Source organism: Gopherus flavomarginatus, chromosome 10 (genome assembly GCF_025201925.1).
Source record: "Gopherus flavomarginatus isolate rGopFla2 chromosome 10, rGopFla2.mat.asm, whole genome shotgun sequence".
Lineage (NCBI taxonomy): Eukaryota > Metazoa > Chordata > Testudines > Testudinidae > Gopherus > Gopherus flavomarginatus.
In genome coordinates this window covers 58,959,442-58,978,634 of record NC_066626.1, presented here as the reverse complement: position 1 = coordinate 58,978,634, position 19,193 = coordinate 58,959,442, and the positions used below count along the sequence as shown (strand labels likewise).

At 39.1% G+C, this 19,193-nt stretch overlaps 1 protein-coding gene across 1 annotated transcript in view; it reads right to left on the bottom strand.

Annotated features, from left to right (window-relative positions):
• GTDC1 (glycosyltransferase like domain containing 1) overlaps positions 1-18,722 on the bottom strand; it is a 288,981-nt gene extending 270,259 nt beyond the window's left edge. The window contains 2 exon segments of the mRNA XM_050969376.1: positions 14,128-14,258; positions 18,619-18,722. The gene's annotated coding sequence lies outside the window, so the exon portion shown is untranslated.
• Between the last annotated feature and the right edge of the window lie 471 nt (positions 18,723-19,193).

The window sequence follows — 19,193 nt, the reverse complement described above, 5'->3', positions numbered from 1 at the left end:
AGAACTCCTTCCTCTGAAGCATCAAGGATGGCCATGGCTGAAGAAGGGACTTTGGAAGGGGAGGCTTCAAGTACAATCTCTCTCTCAGGTATGTGACTAGCTGGGTTTTGATTTCATGCTCATGGTCTAACTGATAACTACATGTGGGGTCAAAAAGGAATTCCCCCCAAAATCAAATTGGCAGTGATCTTGTAGAGTTTTCACCTTCCCCTGCAGCATGCGGGTCATGGATCATTTGCCAGGATTATCTGGGTATATCTCACTAAATTATTTCTCTGTCACAGTGGGAGCCTCAGGCACTGATGCACCTTGGATCTTCCTATTCTCTGCCTGTGGCACATAATCTCATTTCCTATAGGCTAAAATACTTTGGTCATATTTTGGTTGTTGGATGCAGTGAGTGGGTATTGGATGGTCTGGTGACCTGTGATATAGGAGGTCAGACTAGATGACACAATAGTCCCTTCTGGTCTTAAACTCTTAATTTATGAAGAATATTGTCAGTATTTAAAAGCCAATCATTAGTGACCCAAGTCCCTGTAGCATCCTAAATCTCGAATGATATTCTAGAAAAAAAGAGAACAAATATGAAGACATGGTAAAAATTGGTAAAACAGCTTTCTAAAACATTGAGTAATTATGGCAGGTTGGTAATCAGAGCAGACACCTAATGTCTAACATTCATTTCTCAAGTGTGGGAAAAATGTAGCAAAGTTCCACAGTATTCTATTTGTAACCAAACGATCTGAAGGTGGGCCACACTAATAGGGGATTTTGTTTTAAAAAGCAAAACAATTCAACAGTTTGAATCTGAGTCACATTTATCTATAACAGGGGTCAGCAACTTGCAGCACACGAGCTGATTTTCAGTGGCACTCTGCTGCTGGCCTGGAGTCCGTCCGCCAGCCCCCTGCCAGCTGGGGTCCCAGCTGCCGGCCCGACTCAGCCCACTGCCGGCCTGGATGGACAGAACCCCTGGCTGGCAGGGGCTGGCGGACGGAACCCCAAACTGCCAGTGGGCTGAGCTGCCGGCATGAGGTCCCTGCCGCTGGCTCGCTCAGCCCACTGACAGTCCAGGATTCCATCCACCAGCCCCATAAATGTAAAATATATTACCCGCACGTGAAACCTTAAACAACAGTGAATAAATGAAGACTTGGCACACAACTTCTAAAAGGTTGCCGACCCCTGATCTAAAAATCTCCAAAGGTGCTGAGAACAAGGCAGCGTTCAGGTCCATGGATGGGGTGGGAGACGGATTCAGATTATTATGATTATTTAATGGACAACACACACACCTATTCATTTAAACTGGTAATATACCATGTATATACTCGCTCATTAGCCCATTCGTTTATAAGCCGACCCCAAAAATAGTTAGGTAAAAATAGCAAAAAACTGTATGACCCTTTCATAAGCCGACCCTGTATTTCAGGGGTTGGCAAACTTTGGCTCCTGGCTGGCCCGCTGGCGGGTCGGGACATTTTGTTTACTTAAAGTGTCTGCAGGCATGGAGCTCCTCAGCTCCCTGTGGCCACGGTTCGCCGTTGGCTGGGAACAGCTAACCACAGCCACAGGGAACTGAGGGGCTCCATGCCTGCAGACACTCCAAGTAAACAAAATGACAATGTATTAGATATTCAATTCAATGATTCCATAGAATTTAAAATCATCAAATTTTGGTGTAGATCCGTTTATGAGAAGACCCCCACTTTTTTATGCATCACTTTTTTACCAAAAACATTCGTCTTATGAACGAGTATAAACGGTACTCTGGACCAGCTCGTGGCCAATCCTGCACAATTGATTAGAGGGGGCATTAAGCACCCCGGTGCATGCCCTTATGGTTGTGTACTAAACCACTGCTTCCAGAGTGCAGGAGAAGCAGAGTCCTCTATGTCCCCAGCTCATTAAAGTGGGCAGGAAGGAGCTTCACCCCTCAATGTGCCTGATAGTGTAATTATGCTGCTGTGTCTAACAGCATATGCTGTCACAGTACATTCCCTTCACTAAGCTGTGAGGAAAGTTCCTGAGCCACAATCTCACACCCATACTACTCTAGCAGCAATGCAACAACACATGGTCCTTATTATGGGATAGCCTAGATCACCAACTTATTATATATGTCTTATAAGTACTGGATTTAGTTTAAAAAAAATTAAAAACCAGGAAAAATATCCCGAACATCAACAACAAAACTGGTCATCTGACAATCAGATCATCCTAATTCTGCATAATTTAGAAAGGGTTGTAAGAGAGCCAGTCCACAAGTATTATACACATAAGGGTTGTTTGCACAACATTTAGATGTAAAAAGGGGAACAGGGTGACTCCGCTGCCTAGTTTACATAAAATTGTTATTCCCTAATTTTAGCTGTATGAAAAGTATATGCTTATTGAACAACTAAGGAGAAGACTACTCCAAGATGAGAGAGAAGAGTAAAAAAGAGTGGATGCGAAACAAAATAAACTTGCATTGATTCCTAAACAAAATCAGAACAAATATTCCACATATTTGCATTTGCAAGTGAAAGCTGACCTCAGACATTATGTTAAATACATATTTGGCAGATAACCTAAGCTGATGATGACCTTGATAATATTATGGAGGTAAATTTTATAGCAGGATGAGCTGTTCTCCAACAATGTTTTCCAACGTATTAGGCATACGAGGACTTTTTTCTGCATCAGGAACTGCATGTCATGTTCTTTAAATTATTTCTTTTCTTAACCAAATGTATTGTGGACTACACAAGGAGAATGTCATTCACTATTTATTTTGGAATTTCTCAATTTTAGTTTCCATTGGTAGTGACAGAATGTGGGCTATTTCTCAAAACCAAGGTTGCATTTAGGAGCCCTCTTTTAGGCCCCAGAGTCACAGCATAACAATAGTATTTAGTGACTCTCAACCCTAGTAGTTCCATCTTTGAGACACCAAGAGTGATTTTCATTAGCTGGAAATCATGTGCTAATTCAGAGCACGTACTGGTACCAACAGCAGAAAATGTGGAAGCAGGAGTTCTGCAGGTAGCAGAAGTGGCTATATAAGATACATCAGTAGAGACTAGGTTATGGCAATTATTCCACCCTACACTGTGAAACCAATCAGTTCCTGTGAACTATATACACTGTTAAGCAAACACCTCATGGTTGCTGAATGCTGACTCTAATGTTCAGAAAGCATTAAGACTTATTTAGTTCCTATAGTCAAAAAGGGAAATCCCTGTGTGAATGTTTGTAATACAAGCTCCAGTATAGTCAGTCAAAGCCATGTTGAAATGGAAGGCCACAGGCTAGTATTTGACAGGTTCTTTTATACACACTATCGATGTTCCCTTCAAGATCACTAAAGAAAATATATGCAAATATGGGAAAAAATAAAAGCAGAAAAAGACAACAGAAATAATTACAAACTGAGTTCTGCTTTAGGAACGTTTAATGCTTCTACCAACCCTAGGGAAGCACAGAGCTATGTACATGTACATCTCATGCTAATTCAGTATACCCATTTTTAGATATATAAAGGGGGTGTTCAATATGTTAATGAAGAAGAAAATAAGTGGGGAAAAACACAGGCCCCAATCCTGCAAAGTATTATGCACATGTTTAACTTCACACATTGTGAGCAATTCTACTAAGTTCAACAAGACTACACACATGCATTAAGACTGTCCATGCACACATCTTTGTAGGACAACTAAGAAATTGTACATCCAAAACAGAAAATTGGTTTAAGCTGGTTGATATCTCAGAAATAAGAACAAATGCATTTAGATAAAATAGAGTGAAAAGCTTTCAAGAGTTTTCTTAGGATGTTTGAAATTTACCAAAAGAGAATAGCTCTGCCTAAGTTCCTGAATCCTGTGATGGTAATACTTAAATTACAATATCTAGGGAGTATCAAATCTTCTCTTGATCAAAATTCATTTGAAGAAAAAATCAAAGTAAGCATGTATCCTCATTCCTATGGAATGAGGAGATTACCTGAAGAACAAAACTGTTGCTTCTGGATAGCATCTCAAAATAAGGGAGAATGTGAATCTTTTGTGAGGAAAAATAAACTTGGCATTACCAAAAAAAGTCTATGAAAAGAGAAAAGCATGAATGCAATACTAAAAGATAAGCAGCACACTGAACATGCATTTCACCAAGCAAACATAAGAAACCTCTAAAGTTTGGAGGCTATTTGAACATAGTTCACACTAAGAAGGCCCTGTACACTGAATGCTACTATCACGGAGAGTAAATGGTCGTGGGATGGAAGACGGATGGGACAGAGGTTATGGAAAAATACAATTAAGCTCCACAGAAGCATAGGAGGGGAGGGAATTTTGTCTTTTCTAAAGCTTAGTCCAGCAGTCTGGCAACAGAAAAAATTAGCATACCTGATTGGCAAAAGAACAAAACTTGGAAAAGAAGGTTTGTATAGAAAGGAGAATGAAGATTGTGGTCAAAATACTCATCTGGCGATTGGCTTCACTAAAGGTGGTATCAAGGGAACTAAGAGCAGCCTGTTATTCAGAAAGAGCATATTAAGCAGAAACCAGAACATTTTTCAAAAGTTTTTTCTCCTTCTCCCCATCAAAATGCACTGCAAGACTCTTGAAGCAAAGTCACAAGATAAATGCAAAGTATTACTATTATTTTAAATAAAATCTGATAAGATAAAATGGTTGAGAGCTGTCTCAACTATTCACACTGCGATGTTCTGTATCTCTAACAGTGAAACGGTACACCAAATTTGCCATTTGTGACTGTCACTTGGTAATTAAAGACCTGACCCAACTCCCACTGGCTTCAGGAAGAGCTGGATCAGGCCCTAAGCCCCTACAACTGAATGGACAAGTTATTTCCAATGTAGGGCAGCGGAAAGGAAGGCTCTAACCAGACACAGAGATCTTCTTCACACAACAGTCTTAATATAACTTTATTGAAATTTGGAATGCAATCACTCCCATGGATCACATCTATTATTTCTATAGCCTGTTCTGGAGAATGATCAGGTCTGAAAGCTACAAAATGAATTCCTTTAAAGGGCAATCTTATTATACATTCTGATCAACTGGGACCAGAAAAAGAAATACACAATGGGAATTTGACATTTAAAGACGATTTAGCAATTAAAAAGTTAACATCCAGAACACTCTAATGCATTTATCCTATAACAACTTTACCTGGCGGGAAGAAAAGTCCAATAATTTACAGAATATTCCTATCCTCTTTTCTGACAATATAAAGATGAAGGTTTACTCTGAGTGAGAATGGGGAGACTGATTTTCTATTCAATTTCAAGCAATTCATTTTTCTCTGCTTTCCTTAAAAATATATGTATTTGCCAAATAATATAAGCTCCATCACAATGCATAGTGGAGAAACACTGTATGTATAAAAAAGTATGCCTTCTGTCTCATTAAAACATCCAGATGCAATTTAGAATTAAATTATGTACTTCATGAGTTCTAGTCTCTTTAAGGCCACAGGTTATACTGAACTGTGTGAACCCCAAAAGCCAAACTTCTCAATAACAATGATCCACGTTTTAACTTTTCTATCTTAGATTTTCCTTTTCCTCGTCACAAAATCTAATGGAAGCAATACTAACCCAACCATAATAGCAATTTGTAGCCTTTCAATATTGGTGAGCATTTCTCAGATTCGTTCTTTGATATTCTATTATGTGTTCTTTCAAGAAAGAGCTGCAAAGAATATTTGATCTGAAAAATAAATGTTCCCAATGACACCATTGATCACATCCTTAATGTTACATACATTCCTTACACATGAACATTAAAAGATGCAAGATCCACTAGAACACTAGTGACCATTATAATGCCAAGATTAAATCCCAACTATATTCACATTATTTCTCTGGCTAATCTTTCTTTATATCTATCATTGATGAAAAGTTAGCAATGGACTTTTTGTAGTATGTGGTGAGATAAAAAAATTGTTTGGAAAATGTATTTAAAGCACAGATGAAGTTCAAAAACAGTTTCTGGAACCCTGTTTTGTAATATTTTATCAGCACTACTGTATATTGCTGATTACAAGTCATCCCTACCCATTGATAAGGTTAGCCATTTACCTTTCTAAAGATCATTTGCATGGCTCATCAAAGTCATCAGAGTTTTACACCCTCCAAACAAAAGGGAATTGCTTAGACTGCAAATAAAGGTGCTTGAAGCAACATTTTCACAAAAGTTGTAGGGAATTGTGTCTTAATTAGCCATAGAATTTTGGAGTGAGTGTGACATTTTGGGCCCTGACTGCCACAGTCGGCTTCTTCTCCTCATTATACATCCTAAATAACTGTGATGCTGTATACATATACTGGAAACATACCCAAAAAATGGTCAGATTGTGCCAGTCTTACAGAGGTGCAGAAGGGGGAAGGAGAGGAAACAAGAAGTCTTTCCTCCTCCTCACAATCTTGTAACAATCCATCAGCGGCAAGACTATTTCCAACATCCTGAAGCCCTGAGCACCTCCAAACAGTAGCCTTTTGCTTAAATTAATCCACTATGGAAATGTTCCCTTCTTTACCCCATGAGGGGATTTCCCACCACCATGACCACAAAATTAAATGCTCTCACATACAGAATGGGCAATATCCAGTCCCAGATAAGTGGCAGGTTTCAGATCATATATCTCACACTCCTTTGGAGCTAGAAATGGGAACTTTATAATGGAAACTTTCCAATGGGATTCTAGATGTAGGATATTCTGACACAGAAGGCTTTAAATTCATAACACTTATTGACAGAAAAGCTATTAAGAGGCCATTTTTAGAGATATATGAAATTTATTCATTATATCTTTCCCACCAAAGTCTCTAAAATTGGACTTTGGCTTTAGAGTTGGAAGGTTACAAATTTTTTTTTTTTAAAAAAACTCCCTAAAACCTTTTGAAAATAGATTTTCTGTAAAATATGTTACAACAGAGCAGGATATGTCTGAGTCAAGTTAGGAACGCTATCTAGTTCTGTGTGTGAAAATATTGGACACTGACTGCAGAAGTCTGCTCAAAGACAACCTACTGTGCTGCATGCCAGATTACTTGCTTTGTCTGCAAAAGGTGTTTGACATCCTGTTGAAGGACTAACATTAAATGCCATCAAGACCACAATCTTTGTCCAACAATTGTGTTTTTCCCTCAGTTACTGTCCTATCCTTGTGTAATACTGGGTTTTCAACATAGGGACCCACAGAAGGGAAGGGGCAAGCCAGACTGATGTGTCTGTAGCTTCTCAGGTGGAGTCTGTGGCACAGCAATAGAGCAGGGTCCTGCTCTGTGCAAGGCGGAGGCCACCATCACCACATGTAAGCAGGTCAAGCAGAAAAAGGAGAAAGCAGGAAGGGCCCTGTTCACCCTGTAAGGTTAATGAACCTTAGACTCATAGGAAGGGGAAGATCAGACTAGGAGAGGCTGTATCTCAGGACTTCCATTATTTTCAAAGACTCAAGTACTTTAACAGTAAAGTCACTGTGATTAAGAAATTCCTTTCCTAAGCCTGTGTTTCTTGCTCTTCTACCATGTTGTCCCTAAAGGAGTTCAATTAGAAGCCCAGAGTGCCAATAGCCATGTACAGATCTGGGGGAGCACATGTATGTGACTGGGGGTGGGGGGGTCTCAGGAGATCATAGACACTGATTTCAGGGTCAAACATGGCTGGACAGAGCACCCAACATCCCAAGGAAGAGTATCAGACAAGAGGGCTAGGGTCCCAGAGCTAGAAATAGCAACTTGAGTGTCCCTTAGGGTCTCAGAGCTAGAAACAATGACTAGACTAGACCAGATCCACTGGCTTGGAAGGCCAGGTGACCCAGTGATGGGGTCAACTCACAAAATACTGGTGTCTGTACAAGGAGCACTGTGAGAAATATTAACATATGTCTCATACACCTCATGCATGATAGGATGGTGAGATGTATAGATTTGATTCGCAGTCACTGGAATAACATATTTCTTTGTGTCTTCACAATCCATGAATAAGGAGACAATCTCAAAAACATGCTGATAAAACCTTCCTATCACACTATCCCATCAAGTCTTTTCTCTCTCATATTTATCTTTTAGATACAGTTCATCTGAACATCTATGTTGCTTTAATATAGTTTTTTGTATTTAAGTAGTAGTATATTCCAGATATGATACCACTGTTCTTGCACGCCAAATGCACACCACCACAAGAGTGTGTGTATATTCACTAACAAAAAAGTTAGCATCATAGCCAAGATCACATTGTTTGCTGCAATATAGCATTTTTTGAATTGTGGAGATGAACAAACCTAAGGTTTCTGCAGTTTTGGGGTACTATTCATAATAATTTCCATATACCTTAGTGATTAATCTGCTTATGTAAAATATAAGAAATTAATTCACCACAAAATTTTGCAACCACCTATTACTACACACTATTTATAAGAAACTTTTATCCTAAGACCTCTAAAAAAATTCTCTGTCAGAGCAAGACAGTTACAGAAATTTAGTCATTAAAGCATATTACACAATCACAGAAGTTCTCTGTGCAATTTACTGAAAATTCAGAGCACATTATTTCCTGTAACAAAGTTATATATACTCTTGTAGAATGAAATCAAAATTTGCTCCCAGTATTCACATAACAATGCTTTCTGCTACGTATCTGAAGGGGTTCCTTAAGCAAGCTGAATTTCCTCAGCAGATGTTACTCAGTGATCTACAAGACCAGAATCGGTTTCTCACACATTATAAAATGGAAAGCAAGAAACGGAGGAAGGATCCTAAAATATCAACAGCAACCTCTGAGTTGTTAGAAAGCACATTCAGAGAGGCAATGGTTTACTAACTTCTCACAAATAAACACTGAAAATGTCAGCCGCACATTAATGCAATTCATGCACATGAACAATCTGATAATGTAACATTCTGTATCAAGCCAGTATTTTCATAAATTATGATCTACACAGAATACTAGTTAATTCACCAAAAGATATCAAAGTTACCCTTTTATTACAAGCAATCCAAGCCTTGAGGCTAGGGCTATCAGAAAATACCTAGTTAGTTCCCAAGCCAACATTTTTCCTACTCGTTTTATTATGAAACTATAACACATTTTCAATAACGTTTAGCTTTGCTATACAGAACAGCAAATAATTTCCCAGAACCCTTTGGAAAACCTGACATGTTGAATGATTCTCTAGTCAACTTGTGTGTTATTAAGCTGAAAAAATGTGAGATCATTTGATCATTGGAAAAGCATTGGGAGCTTCAGGACAGATGGACGAACTTCAGGTCATATAAAATACTACCAAAGCTATATTTGAAGAAAGATGTGAAAGTCCGTGAAAGCGCCCTGGGTAAGAGTACTTTGTGTTGCTAAGAAACACTGAAGATGGATGAAGTAAATTGTTTCAGTTAGTGGAACCAGCTCCAGCCATCTCTTGTTTATTAGTGCAATGTTTTCTTTTATTGGTTATTCATTTTAACAGCTACACAAATGATATACCTTCATTAAACTAAACTGAGACATGCAAAAATATATTAACACTTGAAAATAACACTTGTAATAAGTGTAGATTTCTACATTATGAGTAGAATATACTTACCACACTTTCAAAATCCACATTTTTGAACACTATTAAAAAAAGTCAAAAACTGTTAAGAGCATGTATGAGAATGGACCTTAGTGAAGGATTCTGTGATATTAGAAAATTTCAAGAACAGTGGTATCATATCAGAAATATAATACTACTTAAATACAAAAACCTATATTAACGCAACATAGATGTTCAAATGAACTGAAATAAGGAAAGAAATACTTTTTAAGCTTCCTTTCACCTTGAAGTTGGAGAAAAAGAAATTGAGATTCCATTATTTTCTTTCGAAAATATGCAAGATTCTCAGATAGTACAGTGACAGATCTAGTATATATATGGACTGCCTTTGTAGGTCAGAATTTTATTTTATTCATTTATTTTCAGGCTGCTCATTAGTTTAGTATCTGAGCATATGTCTAAAGTTTCCTTAATAATAAAAATAGTTCTTCAAATAGATTATCAGCATACTTCCCCACTTCTGAGGTATGCATACACCAATGGCCACAAGTCCGAACCCACTAGAAAACAGTAACTGTTGGGACCACATGCAAGTTCTACCACAGAACTAAACATTCTGCGTAAAGCACTCTAACCTCACTTCCGTCCCTTTTCACTTACTCAGAATTTAACTAAGACTCCCAAACAGAGAGGCACATAGTAGGATACATACATCTATAATGACAATCTACTCAAAGAACTATAGTTATTAGTAAGCAACGTTTCTTCTTAAAGTAATGGTATGTTACAGAAATATTTGTGGGAGAGGAACTAGCAGTAACAACTTTGATGAAGGTGGGCCTAGAAATGATCAATTAAAGCTTACAAAACTGCTCTCTCTGGGCATCCGATATAGCTGATGAGTCAAAAGAGTACTTCTGCATAAAGACATGACTTGAACTCCAGGTAGGAGCCTTACATAAAGACATTCCTCATACACACTGAGGAGCCTGCTTTGGATCTGGATGAATGTGCTCTAAAATCTTCAGGTTGACACTGCAAGATTATAACAATTTGTATGAAAACAGTTTAGACAAACTCTAAACAAAAATGTTTTACCCCTGAATTTATTTTCAAACAATTTAGGAGACTTATTTAGTTCTCTCTAGTGCTCTTCCAATGGATTAACTATGCATCTTCTATAATGAATGAGACTGCTGTCTTATGGAAAAAAAACAGTACATGATCATATAATTAAAGATTACATACATATATGTGCTACCAGCAACCCCAATAAAATAATGGTAGTGTCACCTTACAGAATTTGATTTTTTTAATCTATTTATTCAATTTTATTAACTCAAGCATGTAACTTCCTCTTATCTTCAGGAAATAGTGAGAATTCAACTCCTTCCTCTCTTAATGCTGCGAGACTGCCTCTTCTATTGTTCTCAGTTGGAAAAGAAAGATCAAACTGTCTCTCAGCACTTTCTCATGAGAAGGATCCCAGAAGCAGGACTGTGATGAACGGTTTGGAGAAGACACAGAGTGGAATTTGATGGAACAGCCGGTTTGAATTATCTGTAGTAGCCACCTGTCCAAGGTAATTCCACTCTATGAACCTGACAAATTTTCCAAAAAAGAGACTAGAGAGGCGGAAAAATGCCACAACTGGCTGAAGTTATTAGGTGCCACCCCAAACTAGCTGTCTCAAGACAATAATAATAAAAGGATCTTAAGTTGCCAAAGAAGTTGTTTTCTGTTTCTGCTGATTCTCTTTCTGCTTTGAGAAGAAAAACTGCTTCTGATCAGATTTGTGGTATTCAGCAGCTCTTTAACAAGAAGCAGTATTCCTCTGGAACCTGTCTGTATTGGGTCAATTTCCCTCTATCCAAAGAATGAACCAACCCTAACTCTGGAGGTGAAGAAAACAGGCTCCTCAAATGGAAAATTCTTGAACTTAGTCCTTATGCTATTTATCAAAATAATCTTGTGTTCGCAGAGTCCACATTCACTAATAGACCCAAGAAACACAGGTTTCCTACAAACAGTGAGAGCCCAGCAACCTGTTCCCTTGATTTAGACATCCAGGGAGATGTGGATATCTTAATAAAGAGCGTGTGCCTACAGACATCTTCAGGGAATAATTCAAGGAAGGAGTTCTCTAGATCTGAGAGCCCTGGAACTAACCTTAAATTCTATTCCTGATGGCAATGAGATCAACTGTAAGGACCCAAGATCTGAAGGGTGAGAAACCCTACAGAGCTGCACAGAGGAAGCAGAAGATTCTGATGGGCTATTTTCTGATAATCCCTCATAAAAATGCACTGTAAATCAAGGTTGTATCAAACCCTTTCATGAAACTGACTCAGGACCCAGATCTGACAAGATAGTCAATACAGATAGAATTTTATGTTCAGCATCTCAAGAGGAGCTGAGATACTGGACAACAAGCTATCACCTGCAACTGTTTCTAAAAATTTTGAGACTTTTTCTACAATGATTCAACCTTGGATCTCTTCCTACTGAACTTCTTTGTATCTTAATGCAACAGGAAGAATGCTCAGATTCACAGCACTTTTTTCTTATTATGTGTCATAGCCCCTGGATCCTTCAATAGTCTGCAACTATTATCCCCTCGGCTTCTTTGAGGGAACTTTCAGGCCCACATCAGATCCAAACTGCTTCCTTTACTCCTTTTGTGCTTATAAAGCACTCTGCCAAGACTACTCTAAAGTGGAAGCATTCTGACTGGTCTGCAAGTGATAAGCTCTATCAGGAAAAAAAAGGTGACTTTCCTGCTCTTTGCAGGCCCAAATGGGCCTTTGATATATGTCTTTTTCTAAACAGCAAAGGCAGTGGAAAAGATGGTCAGAAAATAATCCATCACAATCACATGAAGCATTTAAACTCCAAGCACACAAATCCTCTACTGGGGAACTGAAGTCAAGTTACAGGGAAGGCAATGGAAAATGACCAGTCTGAACCTAGAAAGCAAATTTAAATGTTCAAATTGGATGACTGTGTGGAGCCTAATTCTAACTAGAAATATTTAATACTAAAACAAATTGTTATTTTTTTTAACAACAGCAAATAAAGCTTCATATAAGAAATAGTAAATAAAATACATAGTACAGAGAAATAAGGAGAAAGGAATTGAGATTTCTGAACTTACTGTCACAGGAAAGGAAATGAGATAAAGTCAGGGCTAAGACTCCTTATATAATTTCACATGGAATAATTAGTTCTTTATCAGTGGCTACTGCTTTCCAGAAGTTCTGACTCATTGAGAAGATTGGCACACATCCTACAAGTGCATTTCTCTCTTCTCTACTGACAAGCTACTCCAGGAGAACATAATAATAATGATAATATTTTACTATAGAATTAAATGTACAGTATGAACAGCACTGTTATATCAGTGCTACAATGAAACCACCACAGCTGGGTAATGACTTTGTAAAAGCATATTGCGTGGTTAAACTTTTTTAAAAGTCACATTATAAAAACAGGATGCATGGTGGCCAGCTCCATGTTCCAATGAGATTCCATGATAGTTATGATGTCTAAGAACTGTATATACTGTGCTCTCACAGTGGAAGAGGAATATGGCATGGAGGGGTATAGATGTCACATGTCCAAACTTTTAAGACAAGTTTCAGTGGTAAATTTGCTGAGTGCCCCTCTTAAGCCTGGTTAGTGAAGACATTCTCCACACACACTGTACTGCTGAAAGTAATGGGATTTTTGCAAGTCACCTGGGTCATGACTGAGTGAAATGCCAATTACTGGCAATATTTTTAAAATAATTCCAATTGAAAAATGATAGTTTAAATGCCATCACTCAATCTTAAAATAGTAAACATAAAGCATACATGAAAACACAAACATCTGAGGTTGTTTTGTTTTGTTTTGTTTTTTTTGCAGATATTGGCATCGTTTTCCTGTTTTCTTCACAATTCAGTTTTAAAAACCATACCGTTCAAAAAATCTAGATTCACTTCCAAAATTGCTACTTTTACAATCCTCAGCTATTATTTCTTCAAAAATAAACACGGTATTTTTAAAAGATAAATATATATTTACATAGGTTAGAGGTTTGACACAGGAGTGGGTGGGTGAGATTCTGTGGCCTGCATTGTGCAGGAGGTCAGACTAGATGATCATAATGGTCCCTTCTGACCTTAAAGTCTATGAGTCTATTTCTCTAATAAGAGAAAACATACTTTAACTAGTGAGTAGTCAAAATTATTAAAGACTTAGATGACTCCCTCAAACAGCATACCAGATATCTATTATAAGAAATACAAAAAAAAAATCATATATTGATCTCTAAATTTTCATATTTGGTATTTAAGCATTTAACATGGCCATTGATTTTCAAAAAGCAGACAGAATAAATAAAAAGGTAGGTAACTGTTTTAGGTACAAGTGAGACCAATTTTTATGCTGTGCCAGATGTAGAGAGCAATTAGGGCAATGGAACCTTATAGTCATCTCCATAAATCCTCTCTTTACATTTAAATCACAACCAAAAAGAAAACTGACTTTATGACAACCAAACCTATTTCTTTTAAGGGAGTTTACTTATGGCTTGTCTACACTTACCTACTGGAGAAGCAGTTATACAGGCAAAACTGTATAATTTATTTCACTTACAGAAAGGCAGAACAAGATGCAGGAAAAAGGGGTCTCCAGTTACTCTGGAAATGAGAAGATCTTTCTTCGTCTTTTTAGAGCTAAAAAATAAATATTAATAGTTATACTCATCTTTCACTCCCATATCTCTGCTCATTAAACCCAGTCAATGTGAGCAGCATCAATTATGTAACAATGATTGAGTAAATCTTACTTCCATGAGTAAATGAAGAGCCTAAGGGATTGGCAGCTTTCACCTATAGGTCACGAGTCTGAATCCAGAATATAGTCAGTAGTGACCTTAAGATATTAATATAAAATGGCTTTTCACTAATGGATGTGAACATGCCATTCATAGCAGACAGTTTTCCTAGAAAATTACCAATACCATAATTGCTATTAGTACTTTTACTGTCAGTCTCAGGGGATGCAAGTAGTTGCAGTTGAGCATCTAAATCCCTAGAAGTTGTCCCAGGATGAGACTGGAATATAATGCTACAGGTGACCTATGAACAATAAAATCTTTGGTGTTATTAATCTAGAACTCTGTGTGTGTGTGCATGCATGTGTGTGTGAGAGAGAAAGATTTGAAATCTTAAAACATCTAAGTCCTCTAATTCTCAGGCTTATCATTAACACAGTGATGTGTCCACCCTTACATGCTTGAGGTTAGTTTCATAAATTACAAGGATGGCATTAAAGCTTGCAGCATCTGTAATACTGGTGAGAAGGCTTTGGATAATCATACTTCACCTCTATCAGTAATATTATTATGGAGGTAAACTTATCTTAAAATCTAAGAGCTCCACACTTGCTTGTGCTCCTCTTATCTTAATCCTGTGGATTACTGTTTTGGGGGGCACAAGCTAACACAAATAGGAACTGACCTCATTCATTTATTCTAAGTACTGTATTTTTTTTGATAAATTACACTTTCATATTCCTCCATCCCTCATTTGAACACCACATAATTACTCATATCCCAAATCTGTTGCATTGGCCATATTTTAAGTATAGGGCAGCCTATTTATTGTCATTTGTAAATAGATAAGAACTTTGATTTCCTGCTTGTAGGAAACACTGAAGGTCAACTAAAAACGTGTGTATGAGATTGTGTATATGAGAGAGAATTTGGGATAACAGATAGTTTGGAGATGTGGTTTTCAGATTTGCAGAAATCCATATAAGTCTGTTTGGAGCTTCACACATTTATTTTTACTTTCACATCTGATGTGCAGCAATATGGATAGCTAAGGTGTACATTTAAGACATACTTTGAGATATATCTATTCAGAAGTGACATTAACACTGGGATATGTGTTCTTATAGCAGTAAAGCTGTGCATTATCACTGCTAACTGCACTGCCTACTGATTCCTTAGGTGGGGGAGGTTCTCAAGAGCCTCCTGTTAAAAATTCTGCCACCAAAGATTAGCATGATTTTGCTATCCCTTAAAGATTTGGTACACAGGATTTATCACAGTCAAATGAGGGAAATTTTATGGGCGCTTCTTGTTAAAATACTGGCAGCATGTCACTAGCACTGCCAAGATTCTTAGAATCATATATAATGAGAATTGTTTATAGTTCATTCTCCACCACTCCTATGTTCGACTGTTTTTGAAACGGGATACACTATACAGCCAATCTAACAAGGACCAGATATCCATACATTTGAGGTCTTGTAATTTTCTGCCTTATTTTGTTATTGCCTTTATATTACAATATTTCATATGCAATATTACTATTACAACTACGAAGCATCCAAAGAGCCCAATCAAGATTAAGGCCCCATTATTTCTATTGTTAGCAATAATATTTAACATTCGAATACATTCTCAGTGTATTTATTTGAATATTGCACATAACTAAGCATATCTAAATTTTGTCCACATCGACAAAAATGCCCACATAAGACAGGTATGTTCCTTCTGAGCACTGTATGCAATTTATGCTCTGACTTATGCAGGAACAGCATGTGAAATTCATAGTTATGTTTTTCTTGAATGATTTATTTTTAGCTGCAGTTTCAAAAAGTTTCCCTAAGTAACATGAAAGTATTCCAAAGTTCATAAAGAAAAATAAAACCTTAGAATATTAATTATCCAAACTACTTGGGCAACATCACATATGCTCAGCTAATCTTTAGTCAATAGACAAAGAGTCAGTCTGGCAAATCATTAGCAAGAGAGATTCTAAAAATTGGGATTCAATCATATATAGTTATATTCATCCTTCTACACACTGTTGGGGTATAAATCTAAAAGCAAATTGTACATCTGAATTTGTCCATAGTTTACTTTATCAAAACTGATTTCTGACACTGAGATTATACAAACTCATACACATGATGTAATGTAATCTCCAACACCAAAGTATTTTTACTAAATCTAGGCTTCTAAGAAAAATGTACATTAAGAGGGGGAAATGATGAGAATACATCCCACTTCAGGTCTTGACAGCTCTAATTAAAATTCAATATTGCACTGTGCATGTGGGTTCTTACATGAAAGTCCTGCCGTGGTTAAGGCTTAAGGTTAATAGAGTCCAATAAAACAGTTCTATTGAATGATACCAACCCATTGTTATACACAATACTGCAATCTGCTGCTCATCTTTATCTAATCGTGCTAAGTTTTAAACCAACTTAATGTATGGCTAGCACCTAACAACTAGAACAGAAAAAAAATCCAAAATAAAGTCATAATCCATTATAATGAACTTGTTCCTGCATCCAAACTCTTCCTTCCTCCTCTTAAAAAAAGTGTATGTATTTGCATTCATTTCCTCTAGTTTACTATTCCCATCTTCACACAGTCATGTGTTAAAAGATCTGATTAGACCTACTAAATGTATTTATGTGAGAAAAATCCCTTTAATTTGGGATTTTAAAAGTTTTTCTTGAAGCATCCCATTATGATGAAATATTTTCTGATGATAGTGTTTTAATTTTTAAAAAAATCACATTTTAAAATGTATTCATTTTTTAAACTGAGTTCTCCTTTAATTTTTCTTTGGTTTTAAAACAATTTCACACTGTATACTTTTGCAAAGGTTTCAACTTTTTTCGGATTTTTGTTTGATTTATGTGGGGGGCTTTCTTGTCAAGAGTGTAATTATTTTTAAAACTTAGTATTTTATTAATTGTATTATGGTAGCATCTCAAGATTGGAGCCCAATTTTACACTGCACTTCATAAACACACAAATAGAGACAGACCTTGCCCCAGAGCGCTTACAGTCATTTTTATTAAAAGCTATTTAAGAAGGAAAAAAAACATTAATTTCACGTGCTCATTGTGATATTGAACTGTGTCTAGGCTCCTTGAGGCCTGCATCAGACTACTGAGGAAGCTACATATGTTCTGAGTGTTAGCAATAGTTTCCGCTATATCCCCGTGCCTGTGAGATGAACTGTATGCGAAAGTGGAAAACCAAGTTAGGCAGCTAAGCACATAACACGATCAAAACACCAATTCCCCTTATGTCAGACTGCTGAACTTGTGCACGAGTACCCTGACCAGTGGGACAAGTATTATTTCCGTTATGTCTTTTCTCTCTTCTGAAAGACTGCATGCAGCTGCTGCACAGTAATGCTGAGCTCCTGAAGAGGGTGCAATGCACACACCCCACTCTCAAGAGTTCCAGCAGCTCCCCCAAATCCCAGCCCCTCTCCACAGTGGAGCCTTTTAAATTCAGTGTAACTGATCAGCCTCCTTTGAGAGCACTGGGTTTCTTTCACTCCACTCTTGACCTGGGCCCTGTAAGCAATGGAGGTGCTGCTTAGAAATCATTATAAAAGCCGCATAGCCTGCCCCCCCCCACAGGGGCTCCCCATATCTGCGAGCAGCACGTGGCAAATGGGAGACCCATACCAGGGCACTGGCATAGCTGTTCCTCCTAAACAGCAGCAGCTCTCCAGTCTGAGGCCCCTCCTGAGCCGCAGCTCTGAGAGGCTTCCTGTATGTGTGCTGGGGAGCCTGCACCCCCTGATCGCCAGCAGCAGAGTCGCCCGTTAGCTGTGGGTGCTGGCCGCCCCTTAGGGGCTGCGGGGGAGGCTGCAACCCCACATGCCCAGCAGCCACCGTGGGGACCGAGGCCCACGCTAGGGGCTGCACCCCAGATCGTCAGTAGCGGCTCCCCCTGCCTAGAGGCCGCTCTCAGTGCTCAGGAGCCACGTTAGGGGCTGCTGGGGCGGCTGCACCTCTCGTTCAGCAGCTCCCTGCAGGTGCTGGGGAGCCATGTTAGACGCGGCACACAGTCCCAGGCCAGCAGCTGCCGCTCTCCGCCCCCCCTCAGGAGAGCAGCCCTGCCTGGGCCCGACCCCCTCCGCCGCAGCCGCTGTCTGCCCCGTTCTCCTTCCGGCCGCCGCGGCCTCTCCGCGCTGACCCCTTCCCTCCCGGGCTCGCTCTCATCACGCGGCCCCACTCCTCACCAGCCCCCCCGCCCCCGAGGGAACTCACCTCCGCCTCAATCCCGCCTGGAGGCCGGCGGCGGCACCGACGTGCTAGCGTCCCTGCCCCGCCCTCCCCCCAGCACGCAGGAGGCTCGGCTTCCCCCGCCCGCCTGCCTTAGCCCGTCGCGCAGAGCCGCGGCCCCGGTCCCAGATGCCTGTTTTGCATGAGGGAGACGTTTCTGAATTTCTCACGGACACACGCCTGGCAGAAGGCTGCCTCCCTCCCTAGAAAACCTGCCCCCTGCAATTTCCCCCTGTCACGCAAAGCCGCCCCGACCGGAGCTCCTCCACTGTTGCCCTCCAGTCTTATAGGCTCCCCCATGTTACACCCTCGCCTCTAAAATCATAGCTCACCTGTAGAGGGGTCGTGTGCCCTCCTTCCTAAGGATCCAGAGCACTTCACACACAGTATGCACGTGGGGCAAATTCAGCCCTGGGGGAAACAATTGCACCTCCACTTGGCTTCTGAGGACTTAGGCCAACTGTGCCAGGGTTAAATTTGGCCGCTAAGCTACCTCTGGCATTAAGGTGACCAACTGTGCCACCTTTAAAAGGACACCTTGGAGTGGGAGCCTAGCATCC